The sequence below is a fragment of the Triturus cristatus genome, chromosome 6, assembly GCF_964204655.1.
Source record: "Triturus cristatus chromosome 6, aTriCri1.1, whole genome shotgun sequence".
NCBI lineage: Eukaryota > Metazoa > Chordata > Amphibia > Caudata > Salamandridae > Triturus > Triturus cristatus.
Window position 1 is genome coordinate 1294938527 of NC_140589.1, and position 16266 is coordinate 1294954792.

The following is a 16266-nucleotide window of genomic DNA, read 5'->3' on the forward strand; positions in this document are numbered from 1 at the left end:
CGGTGGTACGAATATTTGGTCCTTCCTTTCGGACTTTCCTCAGCACCGTGGGGCTTCACCAAGGTTCTGAAACCTGTTGTAGCCTACCTCAGGGAACAAGGGGTTCGCATGATTGTCTACTTGGACGACATGCTTATCATGGCGCAGTCTCAGACGTTGGCGGTTCAGCATTTGCGCATGACCATTCGTATCTTGCAGAACCTGGGGTTTGTGATCAACGAACCAAAATTGGTTCTGTGTCCCACGCAGACGATAGATATTATTATATAGCAATATTTCCGGGACCCCTACACTACAGGGCCCTTCAACGACTCAAAATTCAACACTTGCAAAAGGGTCTTTCATACACGGACGTAGTCCCTCTTTCCCCGGAAGTGAGGGAGGAGATGCAGTGGTGGTTGGCCCACGTGGAGGCGTGGAACGGCAGAGCGATTTTCGGCTCTCTACCGGAAGTGGTCATAGAATCCGACGCCAGTCGTTGGGATTGGGGAGCGCGCTGTGGAAATAGTTCCACAGGGGGACGTTGGTCCATAGAAGAGTTAAATCTTCACATAAATTGTCTAGAACTCCTCGCAGGATCATTTGCGATCCGGACACTATCTCCCAGGCAGGTCTCATGTTGCATCCTTCTTCGGATGGACAACATATCGGCAGTACGGTACATCAACAAACTGGGGGGCACAAGGTCCTCAATGCTGGTAGAGATAGCGAAGGACTTTTGGCATTATTGCCTGAGTCATCAGATCTCGGTCATAGCAGAATACATTCCAGGTCAGTCCAATGTAGTGGCGGATTGGAACTCACGCCACCTCAAGGACTACAGCGACTGGCAACTCCTCCCACGGGTGGTCCAGTGGTTGCAGGAGATATGGGGGTTTTGCGAGATTGACCTGTTTGCCTCCAGGCTGAACCGTCAAATGACGACGTTTTTCAGCTGGAGGCCGGACCCATTGGCTCTGGCGACGGATGCCTTTGCACAGGAGTGGACTCAGAAATTGAATTATGCATTTCCACCCTTCATTCTCATTCCTCGCGTGTTCACTCAGGTGATGCGCCAGAAAGCGGAAGTGATATTAGTGACTCCCTTGTGGAAGTCGCAGCCTTGGTTCCAGTTGTTGCTGGCAGCGAGTTGCGACTTCCCCAGGAGGATCCCATGGTCCTCGACAGTGCTCCAGGGCCCTCATGGAGAGAAGCACCCGATGGTTCTATCGGGGCATCTGTCTCTGATGGCCTGGAGACTTTCAGGCAGCGTTGGCAAATGCCAGGGTTTTCGGAACAAGCTTCAGGCTTCATCAACCAAGCGTGGTCCCCCTCTACCAGGAAGCGATATTCTTCAGCCTGGGGATGCTGGGCTCGTTGGTGCATGGGACAGCATGTGGATCCTGTGGGGGCAGAATTACCCTTTATTGTAAACTTCCTGTCAGAAAAAGCGTTGGAAGGTTTGGCGTATCGCTGTGTTAATAATTTCCGTCTGCCATATCGGCGGGCCACTCTCAGATCGAGGGCAAACTTGTCGGAATGCATCCTTTAATATGCAAACTGCTAAAGGGTATCAGAGTAGCTAATCCACCCAAACCAAAGTATTCTTCCTTGTGGGATGTCTCGCTGGTTCTGTCACTGTTTAGCAGATGGACCGACAACAATATGTTGTCCAGGAAACAATTATCGGCCAAACTGGCCATGTTGCTTTGCCTAGCGGCTTGTAGACGTTCCTCGGATGTTAAGGCTCTTGATATTACAGGTAGAGTATTTACTCCGGAGGGAGTTTCGTTTACTATTACGTCTAGAACTAAAACCATGTCACGCAGTGTAGATTATCATGCTTTTCCCGACAATGCTAAACTTTGTGTGGTCCAATGCCTTAAGGCTTATGAAGAATGTACCAGGTCTACCAGGCCTGATGGTGTGGTACAATTGTTGATTGCTCTGCAGAAACCGTACAAACCTGTTACTGCGGCTACTATAGCCAGATGGTTAAAAAATGTTATGCAGGAGGCGGGTGTAGATACTCAGGTCTTTGGTGCACATTCTGTTCGAGGCGCTATGGCCTCTAAGACCTTCATGTTGGGTTCTACTGTACAGGATATCATGCATTCTGCAAATTGGTCATCTGAGTCAACATTTAAACAGTTTTATTACAAACCGGTGGGTGACATATCCTCTGTTGTTTCTAATCAGCGTTAAACTAGCATAATACGAAGCCTCCGGTCCTGTAATAGAATAAAAAATTAGCTAGCATTCGCGCCAAGAATTTTCAATTCTATTAAGGACACGGAGGCGAGGATTATCCCACCCGGTTAAATTACAGTATTGTAATTATTGCCCACCCGTTTTGCATATATATTCTGGTTATACAGAAGTTACGGTTGCTCTATCTCTGTTTTGTCAGGATCCGAAAAGAAGATGGATTAGTCGTAATCCTGCTTGAAGTTGACGTTCTTCCCAGCTGGTCTGGTTCTTCCACGTTGGAAGCTGTTGTTGGACTTTGTTATAATTATTGGACTTTATTGTTCGGAGCAAAAAAAAGAGGACTGGTTCCGGTATTACTGGCTTTTATGGGGCTGTTCAGGAAGTGATGTGGTGCATGCATCATGGGAAATGTAGTTTGTTTTGCATAAGAAAAGTTTTCATTGGCTGCTGTGAGTAGCAATAAATAAGAAAGAGAAGCATAATCCTCGCCTCCGTGTCCTTAATAGAATTGAAAATTCTTGGTGCGAATGCTAGCTAATTTTGTATTCCCTTTTGGAACTTGGTGACGGGAAGGCAGTTTGGCTGACCTTCCTCCTCTGCGGTTCTGGTTGTGCCGTGGGTCCTGTTACTTTTATTCTTACTGAAAATAAATCCCAGCTGTTTCCTGTCTTCAAAGATCTGACTACATTCTTCCTAGATTAACCACCACAACACCTAGGTTGTGGATGTTGTACTAGATATCCTCATATTGACATGAATTGAACCTGTTGTATTATGTATGTATTTCTAAATAACAGATTTTTATCATGATAATTGGATGAACTTGTGATGGTTTTTATTAACGATATGCAATAAAATTAATCTGAATCTGGTAGGTGAAAATGAATTTGCGAAAATCTATCAAGATGCTTTTGTTACATGTCAAACAAGTAACAAGTCGTTCTGAAACAATTTAGGCATTTCTCAAATAATTTTTAACAGATTTATTTGTGTGTACGCTGTTTTGTTCTATTTATTTCTTGCGATTTTATATAGCGTTAACTCAATATTTTACCAGAATGTGCTCTCTTCCACCACTCCATTATCATTTTTTTAAAAACAACTAACATCCACCGCTCAGGTCATTCATATTTCCCAATACCACCTCCCCGCTAATCCTTTTTGGGTTCCGGAGTAGCGTGCTACTCGCCGAAAGCACTTCGACGCCTTATCAGGAGTTGTAAGCACAATATAAACCTAACTAATAAATACTCAAAATGCAGCGCAAGACCCTTCCATGTCCTTTCACCAACAAATATCCGTTTTGCCCCTTTTGCACCGCGGACCTGCATGGGGGGGCATAACCTCTTTCCTTCCATACGGCAGTCCTTTATGTCTCATATACGATATACCCATCTCTTCTAAACCATGTCTAGATGGAACTTTTAAAAAAGCAATATCAGGGCATCAGTTTTTCAACAAGCGCGCCAGTTTAAAGCTTGTGACTATAGGGCAACAACTACCGATGTCAATGTTTTGGCCAATGGGAGACGTCTTCCCTTTGTTACGCTGTATAATACTTGTAGCCAATGAGAGCTAGCTTTGTGTGAACCAATCAGAAACACACCGGTTCCAGGGCACAACTGAAGACCAAAAAAAAAAAAACTACGGGAAACTGAGACAGGCAGTACGCGCCCCACCGGAAGTGACGCAAGGGGATTTGAAAGTTTTAGAAGTAGCAGCTGAAAGGAGGCGGTGTCATTGTTGTAGCAGCTGGGAGGCGGAGCTTACGTGAATTTGTTTCTGAGTGGAGAAAAGAGAGTCTGCGTAAAAAACAGGTGAGACAGTGGCGCATGGGAAGTGGGTGAGATAGTCCATAGTATCCCATCATCTACAGACCTATAGTCGCCGCATAAGAAAGTTTAAGCCTTACTCCTTCAACACTGCTGATGCACCTGTATTGAGTAGATACGAAGGTGAGTGAGAGGGGGCGGGGGATACCACACCTGTGTTTTACTCGCATTGAGGGATTGCGCATTGTGTATTGTTAGGTAGAGGAGGAACTAAATATTTGGAAAACACATGCTATCTATTTACTGAGCGATCGCGCCGACGTAGAATCCACACAGTCGAGTCTTGAAGCATTTTGCCAGAAGTTTCGTTTAAATAAACCGTTTCTTCTGAGCGCCTCTCCGGTTAAGTAACAAGACTTGTTCTGTTTAAAGAATATACGACTTCTTTATAGTTTTTCCTCTTTCTCAGAGAGATAGTACCGCCCACCTTTTCGTGTTTTAAGGTACTGCAAAGACCCGCACACGCTTCATAAGTACAGCTGTACTTTATATATCCTATATTCAGGTTTAACATTGTTTTTGCCAGGCGTCATTCGGGCTGCCGTAGTATAGATTTTAAAGGTATTTCTTCCAACCTTTAATTCTTTTAGTTATGTACTGATAAGAGGGCTTTAGGTGATGTTTCTAATCTTTCTACCGACAGGGACATTGAAATGCAGATCATGCAAGTATAAAACCGGGCAGGTGCATCCCTAGGTGACCGGCTGCTGTATGATATTTCACCTAGACTTCATATCTGAACAACGCAGGTTCCTCTAGGGAAGCTTGTGAATGAGCATCACCCTCAAACTTATGTTTTGAAGTGCGAAAGTTTTTTTTATTTAAACCCAAAAATTTAATCTTTTATTATAGGTTAGTCCCTTTGACAAATCTCAGCTTCAAATCCATTTACTTAATTGTTTGTTTATTAACCCAATGTGGCTCCTTATCTTAAGCTGATTTATGGTCATCGACCGAAATAAAGTATTTACTGAGAATGAGCATCAAGCAGACCTGTCTAAAGGATTCGGAGTGTGGGAGGGCCATAATGATGAATGGAGTTGTCTAGTGTCTGGCTTTAATCATGTTGGATGGTTTACTAGTTTTACATAATGATTTGGGGGTTTGCACTTGAGCTTTATCTCTTCTGCCTCCCAGTCCGCTTATCCCTGCATTACTGTCAATTTTATGCTTCTCTGACCCCAACCTTTTCTGACGCCTTCTCCTCCACTCACCTTGTTGCAGCTTCTTCTGTTTCTCCTTCCCCCTTATTTTTCTAGCACCCTTCTTTTTTTCTTCACCTTGCCATTCTCTCGCTGTGCAGCGACCTCCTCTCTCTTCCTCCCCATCTTTTTGCCACGTCCTCCCACACACTCCTCACTGACTCTCCCTCACCCGCTCTTTCCTACTCCTACATAACCTTCTCTCCATCCGGGATCGGATTGGGGCCACAATTCGGCCCGGGCAGCCCATAAAAGTGCTCCACACTTGTATATCGCAACCTTTAGCAATACGCTGCTTAGTTAGGATCATGGAGCTAAATGTTGTCAAACATTTGCAGTAACTAAAGTATTTTAGGGCTTATAGGGCCAGTACCTAAATTGGATAAAAAAAACCTTCGATTGGACAAAAATATATGTTGGAAGCTCAGAATGATAACTAGACACTCGTGTTGAATTGCTTTTTTTTTTTTTCGTCCCTATGTTTACTGTTGATGGTTTGGCTAATGTCCGCTGGGTAACAGGAAGGGCCACAGATCTAGCTACCTTTTACACTCACCCTGGGCTTCTTAGATTTTCACTTTATTTTTTGGGGAGATTAAGAGGGGCCCTTCGATGCTCAGAGACTGGTGAAAGATGCATCTGTGGGTTTTTTTTTTTTTTTTTTACTTGCTGCTAGCATCCTGTTTAAGTTCAAATAAAGGGAATTATGCTTGTGTATAAATATAAAAATAGCGTTATTTTCCTCAAATATGGGGTTTTATATAGCATGAAACTGGCTGAGAGGCATTGGAGTGCTTTACATGATACCAGATACTTTACAGTAGGTCAGATTAATTTGTTTGGGCTGTATAGAGGAAGTGATTTACAAGGGATGTTGAGCTGATGCTGGGACTCAAACCTGGTTTCCCAGTTTTAAAGTGGGTTAAGACCACAAGTTACTGATATCTGCCAGGCAAAGCAGAAGAGCAAACTATCATTTCTCTGCTTGTTCCATGTCAGTGAGAGACAAAAGTAACTGAAGAGCTTCCTTGCTGGCCCTCACCACCCCCTCCTGTCCTCTCTTCTGCTAGACTCCCCTGCAAAGCAAGTGCTAATGGCTTTCTGTCGATAGCTCCTTGAGGCCTCTGTCACATCTTGAGGGAGCAGCAGGCGGGCACACGTCTTGCTGTGACTGTCGGAGCAGCCCATTGTCATTCTGCCTCGGACAGTGAGGTGGCCTGATATAATGTGCATCACGTCAAGCTCATTATATGTATGCAAAGGTGTTACGATCCACTGATGTTTTGCCATTACGGTCGAGACTCTCCTTCGAATTACACTACCCTCTCTTTGCTTCACCATCTCACCTCTCCATCAGATGCTTTACTGTCAGACTCCTCACTGCTGCTGCATATGGTTTAACAATTGTATGTATTTAAAGGCGGCTTGAACTGCTACCGATAGTGTGTTGTACTTGTGTGGGTGTGCAGGCTTGCACTCCTGTCGCCCTATAGAGGTTCTTCACTGGTTGCTCAACACTTTAAATAGTTGCAGCACCAAGCAGTGGATTCGATAGAGCATGCTCATGAGTTGCATAGACCTGGGGACCCTGTGTATTTTTAGATCTATAGTAAGGTTCTGTGCAACTTTTAAAAAAGTTTGTAGATGGTGTCTGTTAGGCGCGACAGCCTTGGGAGGGTCTTCCTCTGAACGTTTTTGCTGCCTCCCTGCATTTTCTGTACCCATTTTTGCTGGCTCTAGGACTGCGCACTTTATTGCTAATAATCAGTGCCAAAGTGCTTGTGCTCTCTCCCCTAACGTTATAGTTGGAAAATAACAGAAACAAAACTATAGAATTCAACCAAAAAACAATGGTTACTGGGAAGTTATAATTAGAAAATAACATTAAAAACAGTAGAAATTCACTGAAAAAAACAAAGGTTACAGGGATGTCATAGTTACGCTTAAATTTTACACACACAGAACAGTGACATTTAGCAGTTAGTTATCTTAGCTAACTGTAACTTGCACCCCTGCAATGCTCTGCTTATGAGCTCTCATATTACATCACTCATGACATGGTCGGTGATATCACAGATGACATCATCCACAGAACCACAAACAGCCACTCACACACCACACAGCCACTCATCTATACACCCGCCCAAACAGCCACTCGCTCACTCATACAGCCACTGATACACCTACTTATTCACCGATGCAGCTACTCACACACCCAATTATTCACCCCTACAGCCACTGATACACCCACTCACATGGCTAGTCACACAGCCACTCACATAATGTTAGAAATAGTATCACTTAATACTAACTTACTCAGACACCTATATAACCACTCGCACACCAACTCACAAATGGATAGTCATGCAACCACTCAGATGACGTATGTTAGAAATAGTATCACTTAGTAGTACAGAACTAATTGTAATTTATCTTATTCAGTAACTTAGCATCCATCTTTAAGTGTCTCAAACGTTTACGAAAAACTTACTTACTGGATGTTGTCATAAGTGATGTCAATAACCATGTCATGAGTGATGTAATATGTGAGGTCCTAAGCAGTACATTGTGGGGTGTAAGTTATAGTTCGCTTGGGTAACTATAACTGCTGAATTTCACTAGTTTTGTGCATGTAAATTCTGAGGGACCTGAATACTGGTCGGGAGGCACATTATGGAAATCACAAACTTGTTTACAAGTTTAAGCCATGACCTTAATTGCTCACACCTATTCCAAGCACTTCAAAAATTATAAGTTATACAATTTGGCAGAGAAAGTGAGGCTGCCGGTGCACATGAATCATTACAATTACAAAAACATTGTTATTTTTAGTAAGTGGGCACTGGAAGGGTCACAGGGCTACCTCGGTAAGCCTGCATCCCCTCTGAGCCCCCCTCACCCCCCCCCCCCCACTCCTTTCTTAGGCCTATCGGTTGCATATTTTGTTTGGTTGCCATTTTCCCTTTTGGGCTGATGGGAACGATTCATCCTCTCGGTCTAAATGAAGGCTGAAAGGACAAGCATGTTTTGAAGCTTTCTTAATTTTTCAAAAGTATACTCTCCCATCCGTAATCTTTAACAAGTATACTCTCATCCCTACATGCAAACCGATCAGAAGTGGCTACCAGCTAAGAGCCACACTTTATAAACCAAATTCTAATTTAACACGGTCAATAAAGCTTGTAACAACAATTCCAAGAGACCTAAAATTGCCTAGTATGTGACAACCCCAGTGGCAAATTGAAGGACCTCTGTTACAGGTGGTTGATCATAGTTTTATGGGCAAAAGTGGTCGCCAGTGTTTCAGATTGTGTTGTACGATAGCCTTGCATTTTAAGGTTCAGTTTAGATTATTTTTGTGTTCTCTTTTTCTCTATTTAGTACTCGCCTACAGACTGTTATAGCTGTTTAATGAGGACCTCGTCCGCATACACGCACACCCACCTAAATTGCAAAGGGCTTTTGAACATGCCCTTTCGGCCACTGACTACTGCAGTTTAGCGGTTTTTAGACATTGGCTCACATGGCTGTTAATCAGCGTTTTTTATCAGCCTACAACATGTTGCGAATGGGGACATGGGACAAGTAGTGCCTCTCCTCGATGTGACATGCCGGCCGGGCAGCTACGTTCATTCGCGCTACGTGGATCTTTTATTTCCGAGGCTTGGTCTATTTTAGCTCTTTTCATTGGGCTGCTCGTTTGTGCTTGGCGGGTTAGGGCTAGAGAAAATGTTTGTGTATGCACATAGTTCTGCATGCATTTACAGTGTAGTAACGACACTGGGGGGGGGGGGGGGGTAAATAGATCATTGTTTCGCGCACACACTGGTTTGAAGAGCACTTTGGATTACTTGTGGATGTGCGCAGTGAATGCAGAAAAAGTTCATATCTCGTTTTGTGCACTGGTGGTATTACTCATGTCTTAGCATTAAATATATTATATAGATATACTTGTATTTATCAAGCCATTTCAAGTTCTTGAAGTACCTATAGTCATTTAATGGAACATCTTAACTTTGTATGAGTATTAATCCAGATGCTTGAAAAACTGTTATGAGTTCTTCTCTACTAGACAGTCTGAGAGATTTGTTAGCTTATAGTTGGTTTAGAGCCTGCCCGTTCCTTAGCGTTGGTTGGCTTCATTGTCCTTCTCATTTGCCTGCTTCTTATTAGCTAAAGTGTATGGGCTTTCTTTACACTTTTGTTTGTCCCTCACCTGGTGCATAGGTGCACTATGTCCTTACACTACCTGCTTTTTCAGGCGCTACTTTTTCTTTTTGGTTTAAGCACTTAATGAGAGTATGTGTTTTCATATATCTCTCTATTGTGCTTCTGTTCCCGTTTGTGCTGCTGTCACATGTGAGCTTCTCCCCTGCCCCTCCATGATGCCCTTGCTCGCCCCAATCCACGCTGCTTTCTCGTTTGTGCTTCTGCCACGTTCCAGCTCCAAATGCTCTCTGCCCTCCAAGCTCATTTTTGCTTTCCCTCGTGACTATTTTTACCCTTTCCCGTGCCTTCCATGTTGCCTCTGGAACACTCTATTGCTTCAACCCCCAACTGCCTCTAGTCCCCCCCCCCCCCCCATGTTTCTTTCGTGCCCCCCGCCTGTGTTCCCTGGCCCTCGGTGATACTTCCCCCCCCCCCCCCCCCCCCCCCCGTCTGTGTGGCCTCCCTCCCCACACATTCCAACAAAAAATGCTCACTTTTTGTGTCTAATTTGGATTGGGGAAAATAAAGTGGCCGCATCATTTTGTAGTTGCGTGCCCCTACAAAATAACACCATGCTACACTGCATTCGGGGTGCTGTACAGCATCAGCACTGCTAAAAACCATTGACCAATCAACACGTCCAAAAGGTGGGAACTATTAGGAGGAGACAGTTCGTCCCCCAACCCGTGCTGACTTATCATTGGCTAAGGGTGTGAATTATGACTTAAGTTTCAGTTATGATTAAGCGTTGTATAGCGCAGAGGAGCGAAATAAAGGACGGTGGTGATTTTCTTTTTCAATACATTTTTAGTAGCATGTAGGTAATGAGTAGTATGCAGTTTTTAGAAATTAACACATGGTCCTTAAAGAATGGAAAATGATCATGCTGGAAACTTGCAAGTAGATGGCATCTGACAGTTACCCGACACTTTCAACATATGTTTTTTTCATTCACTTCGTTCTATAGTTGCTCTAGGATGCTGTTTTATTTCACAGCCCTTCCCACATAGAAAGTCAGACTTCATCAGGGTCCAAGTAAAAGGATACTACCCTGACACCTTAAGGAGGGAGCGTAGCACCCCTTCCAACCCCCTTTCTTACTCGTGCTCCTAAGAAAGAAGGTGAAGTGTTCCTCTTAATGAAGAGCCTAGCAATCACTAGTGCGATACGTGTAGATGTGCACTGCACCCCAATTACGACTGTCTTTTACTACTTAATTAGAAGTTAACTGAGCATTTCCCTGAATTCAGTTATGGCTAGCTTATTTATCCCACTGCTCCTGCACCCACAGTGCTTTCCTATGCTGACTTAATTACCACATGCCTCCTCATCTGCTCATTAGCCCACCCGGTTCTTCAAGTTTTTTTCTTACATCATATTCTCAGTGCCTTTTTTAGGTTGAAGCTTACTAGACAGTGCAACTGTCTGGTTTACCAACGACATCCAGGGGACATTCAGAAACCTTCCCCGGGAATGCATTCTGCCCATTATTGGGTTTGTTGTTTGTAACTCACATTTGCTTGCATTCTGTTTGCTGCCTTTATTTGTTTTACGTTGTCCAGCTTGAGTTCCTCCCTTTTGTCCAATTCCATTTACTGTATTCTTCCACTTGTAATGGTTTTCGGTAAACAGGCCTTGAAATCTTGTTATATTTGCTGTGCATTCATAGACAGGGGTCACATCTCGGGCTATATTCCAGGCTGCTTGGTATTTGCTTTTCTTTCTCCGACTTCAAATTGAGAGGATTTATGTAACCATCATGCACGCTGCTGAGGCGTTGCTTGTGAAAGGCAGACTATGTTGTTTTTTCTAGCGCACAAAAAAATGTTCATCTGTTAATGAACTGGGATGATTACAGACTATATCAAAATTATAAAATCCTAATGAAGCACATGTTTTGGCAGTTCTGAAGTGTGGTGGAAACACATGTATTCTAAACAAATCAATACACTAGGTTATGACATGTCCACACATTCTGTGTGCTGCATACTTCATTAGGAAAACTGTTTGTGCAAATGTAACTGTCATTTCAATTGAAGATGTGTCGTCTGTAATGACAGTACGCTACTCTATTTACTCTATGCCACTACTCTATACATTGCACTCTACCCTACACCACTCCACTCTGGAAAAAATGTACTCTATGCTGCGCCACTCTACGCCACTACTCTAAACCAGTGCACTGTACGTCAACTACTCTGCACGACCACACTCTGCGCCGCTATACTCTACTCTGCATCACTCAACACTCAGCCACTACACTCTAAGCTGCTGCACTATACTCTGCGCCATACTGTCACTGCACTCTACACTGCACACTATGCCAATCTACTCTGCCCCACTGGACTTTGCACCAATTTACTTTATGCCACTGTATGACATTACGAGATATTCAACTCTAACGCTCTACACAACTCCCTCTATGCCGCTCCATGCCACTTTACTCCACTCTATTCTACTCTGCTCTATTCCATTCCACTATACCACTCCACTGACTCCATGCCAATCCATTCTAAAACACTGCACGCCATTCCACTGTCCTACACTAGTCCACTCTATGACAATTTACCCTACGCCAATCTGCAACATTACTCCACTCAACACCCTCTGCCCCTCTAATCTGCTCTACAGCTCTTCACAACACTGACACTCAACTCTTTGCCCTTCCACTCTACGACACTAATCCCTCCACAACACTGGCACTCCACTCTACGTTGCTCCACTCCATAAGACTCCATGCCACTCTAATTTACCCCACTAACTTTTAGCCATGCCGAACAGCAGCCACACCGATGAACAATATGGCTAAAACATATTGATAAAGCCAGTAGCCCTTGCATAAGCGAGACCTATTGGCTTTGCCAATGCTTGTTGTGCTAGTGGTCCAGATGCTATTCTTTTTGCGCTCCCACATGCATTAAAGGAAAAACATTCCAAGATGGCTAGTATGCACGCTGGTGTGCCATGAAGAACCAGAGGCCATTTTGGATTTTCTACTTTACTATTCCAATAGGACAGGCTACCATTTTACAGGAGAAGTTAAAATAAGTGATGTAAACAAGCATTGGCAAAGCCAAAATATCACCTCTCCTTTTAACGGCATGACCTACTTGCTTTGCCACTGCTCGTTCCGTAGAGTACTGCCAATTTATAGTTTATCCTGTAAATGTGCTGCAAGGGCATTATCTCTTAAGGATTTTAACTTGTAACATATAAATTGCAGGTTTCTGAAGCAGATGCCTAAAACGACTACTCCGTGGCCTGGTAATAGGTGACTTAAAGATAAGTCAAATATCTACATCAGATGCCTTAACCTTGTAGTTGCGCACGAGGATTGTATCTTGTGGTCCTCTGGTATCATTTGGTTGGGTGTATTAATCCACATATGTCTCAGTAATTTTTTAACTGGATTATACACGTTCTTTCAACGTCCTACTCGGGCCACTGGAATTATGCGGCAGGGGAGGGCGAAATTATGCAGCAAATGTGAGTTAATTTGTGACAAGAAAAGGCAAATTATGCAGCCCATTTCATATTAGTATTCATTATTTTGACGTCTTTGCACTTAAAACTGTCAGGGCATTAGTGCACTCTAAGTGCCAGTTTAAATGCCCAAATTATAAATATAAGCAACATAGCCAAGTGAGCTTTGCAAGGGGCCCTCCAGCGCGTGACAGTGTCGCTGCTTTTGAACCGTTTGAGCCTAACTTTTTTTTTTTTTAACAGCTGCAGATTATGCAGCAGGTGGTGGATTAGGCGTTCTACGCGACAAATCTATAATTATGAGAACGCCCCGGCCGCACAATCGCATTATTTCCACTGATCCTGGTCACACCCTGCAAATTCCTCGAATTGCCCCCCCCCCCCCCACACACACTTCTCCTGAAGTGATTTTGTGTAGTTGCAAAACTTTAAGCTACACTATAACCGAAGGAATTGTCTATGCCACTGCTTTTTCAGATACGTTGAAATTTTTTCACTGCGTTTTTACTTCGATTACTTTTAATGTTTGGTCTGCTTATTTCAATAAGGAGTGAGAAACGGCACCGAGAATTTTAGCTTGGAGAACGCAAGTAAAGAAGCACATCTCTACAGACGAGATATTTAGATGTAATCCCGATGCGTGGAGGTATTTTTCATAACGACATTCCTTGTACCAGGATTTCCTGGTTTTGTTTTTGCGTAAACATCAGCATTACTAGGACACAGTGCAGTTCTAATTTGCACAGAAAGTACACTGGCCAGAGTTTTTGCCTTGTTTGAAACGACCTCCTGACAGATTTTCTTCTGGCGCTGATGCTTTTATGGCCGAATGCGACCTCGGTTTACGTTTTCACTCATCTCCCTGTTTGTGTTGTGAACTCAATCTGCCTGCCCCTTGTCAATTTTTTTTGGGCTATAATCTTGTCAAGACCCCACAAACCTGACATGTCACCCAGACGCCCCACCTCCGCCCCCACACACACGTCCTACAACAACTGCCTGGATAAAAGGCTCGTCGGAAAGGTTACGGTGTTGCTTTGCACTGTTTGAGTAAGATTAATGAACCATTTAATTTCAACGTTTTAATTTACAATAGGTATAGGACTAAAAGTCATGTGTGTAATATTCACCGCGACCTACTTAATCCCCATTCACCTCGCTCTGTATACCCTGCCTGGTCATGTTTGATGGAATAGCTGCCAACTACTGTGCTGACGTCACCCGTGAAAGAGCTTGGTTTCTACTTATAAAACCCTCCTAGGCGTCGCCTGTAGGCGCATTGCCTCACTCCCGTTCTTAACAATGCCGCACACGGAGCCACCCTGCGAAACCAGATTTGTAATGCGTGCAGATTTGTAAACTAGCAAAGCATGGTTAGCCGTTCTCTGTACTCTACAAGACTTGAGTTGGATAAAAAATAGAACTGGTACTGATTCCAGATTAAGAAGCAATTTGTCTCCCCTTGCAATATATTCAGTCAGAGCTTTTCCTTCACTTAACCAGCTCTAACAGTTCTCTGTACTACTGTGGCTATTCGCACCCTCTATGGGAACTTCTCTCATTCACAAACTATATAATATAAATGGCACTCCTTGTTGGTGCGCAAGTACACGCGTTTTAGCTTCGGTTATCCTGGCTCTTTTTGAAGAGGAGACTTTTGATTACTTGTTATTTTTTCTGCTTCAAATTATATTTAATTACAAGACTAAATAGGTCTGTATGTCCTGGACCTGTATCATAATAAATGGTGATGTTTCTTTAGTAAGAATATGCTAGTTTCCATTGGACAAAGGACCATTTGTTTGATTTGTCCTGGTTTCGAACTGAAATTGACTGCTTTTAAAGGCGAACTGGCTTTTCTTCATTTAACCTCTTGAATATATATATTTTTTTTTTTACCTAATAAAAACCAACCTTTCACCCTCTCCACCAACCACTTCCAAGTTGAGTTTTTTTTTTTCTAAAGAGAAATCCATGTTTTTACGAGAGTAGGCTACTTCCTAATAAAGAAATTGTCCCTGTGGGATTTTTGTCTAATGGAAAATAGTTGCCTTTAATATAAGTGTACTGTTTACTTTGAAGGAAAAGGGCCTTGCAGTCTCTTAACATGAGGTGCCTTTCTCTTAAGGGAAGTAGCTGCTTTTAGAAGAACGATCAATCTCCTGTTAGAGAACAGTCTTTGTCGACGTCAGTGTAGTTAATTTTCCCTGGGGAATGGTATTTGGACTAGCTTGAGTAACAACCTTAATAAAGTCCAGGTATTTAAATGCTAGATTCAGGACAGGAAGAACAAAATTACAAATAACAGAATGCACTAAAATAAAAAATGTTTACGAAAGGAACTTTGTTATAACATCACAGCACCAGCAAGCTAAATATTTTATTGGTAAAGCACTACTATTTCCTCATTTGCTTTCATTATGCAAAGTGCACGTTTAGTGAGGTTATATATAGAAATATTTATTGGCTGCGTTTATGACGATCAGAAATGTGGACTGGATCCTGTAAAAATCAACTCCATTTCCTTCCTACAATATATGCTTTCTGGAAGTTAAAACTGAAAAGTCCAGCATTGAACCCGGTTAGAAATTGTGAAGTGGACTGGTCACAACCCACCAGCAATTATGAGCTGGACACAGACTGGCAACAGCTTTATTTTTTGAGGGTTTGTACCATGGCCTCATCCCACCCTGTCCTTCTGGGCCTAGACCACAACTTTGCATTGACAGAAATCCATTTGCGATGTCGGGCACCTTTAAATTATAAATTACTTCTCTTGGGCGCTTGTGAGGGCAGTACAAGATGGCCACCATTTAAGATCGCTCTAGTGGTCAGAGCTACAGTAATTTTAAATGATCCTGCCCAAATGGTAAGTGGGAGCTGCTGTTGGGTGGCCCTAAGACTGAAAGTGAGGCGATGCACTGACATTGCTGCAGACGTTCTGGGCAGTGATGGCAGTGGGAGAGAGCCATATCCTTGCCTGTGGCAGCCCCTGCTGCCCACCAGTGAGCAGCGTGGTGGCAGCTAGCACCCAGGAAGTCTTCACATTGTGGATATTGACTGGATCGGACAGGACATTGGCGAGGGCTATCGGACGTGAGCCTGTTGTACGCAGTGATTAGTGAAAAGACGTGTCCATCCAGGGACGACTCTGCTACAGCTGCCCTATGCTGATGTTGCCTACCACCCAGAGCCAAAGACTTGGCTATGCCGGTCTGTACAGGTAGAGTGAATGTTTTAAGACCCAACAGATTTGCTGCAGCAGTGAAACAAAAGTACTTGCTGACATTTACAGAAACAGTTATGTAATGGCATGCACCAGCTGGTGCACCTTTGTGGGCCAGTGGAGA

General features: G+C 43.4%; 1 protein-coding gene across 8 annotated transcripts in view; it reads left to right on the top strand.

Moving 5' to 3' along the window:
* Positions 1-3867: 3867 nt before the first annotated feature.
* LOC146821298 (katanin p60 ATPase-containing subunit A1-like) overlaps positions 3868-16266 on the top strand; it is a 214861-nt gene continuing 202462 nt past the window's right edge. For 2 of the 8 annotated variants that reach the window (XM_085612248.1, XM_085612246.1), the window contains exon 1: positions 3880-4007. The gene's annotated coding sequence lies outside the window, so the exon portion shown is untranslated. Of the gene's footprint in view, positions 4146-16266 lie in introns of all 8 variants that reach the window. The other 6 variants (XM_085612242.1, XM_085612244.1, XM_085612243.1 and 3 more) reach the window with 6 other exon arrangements.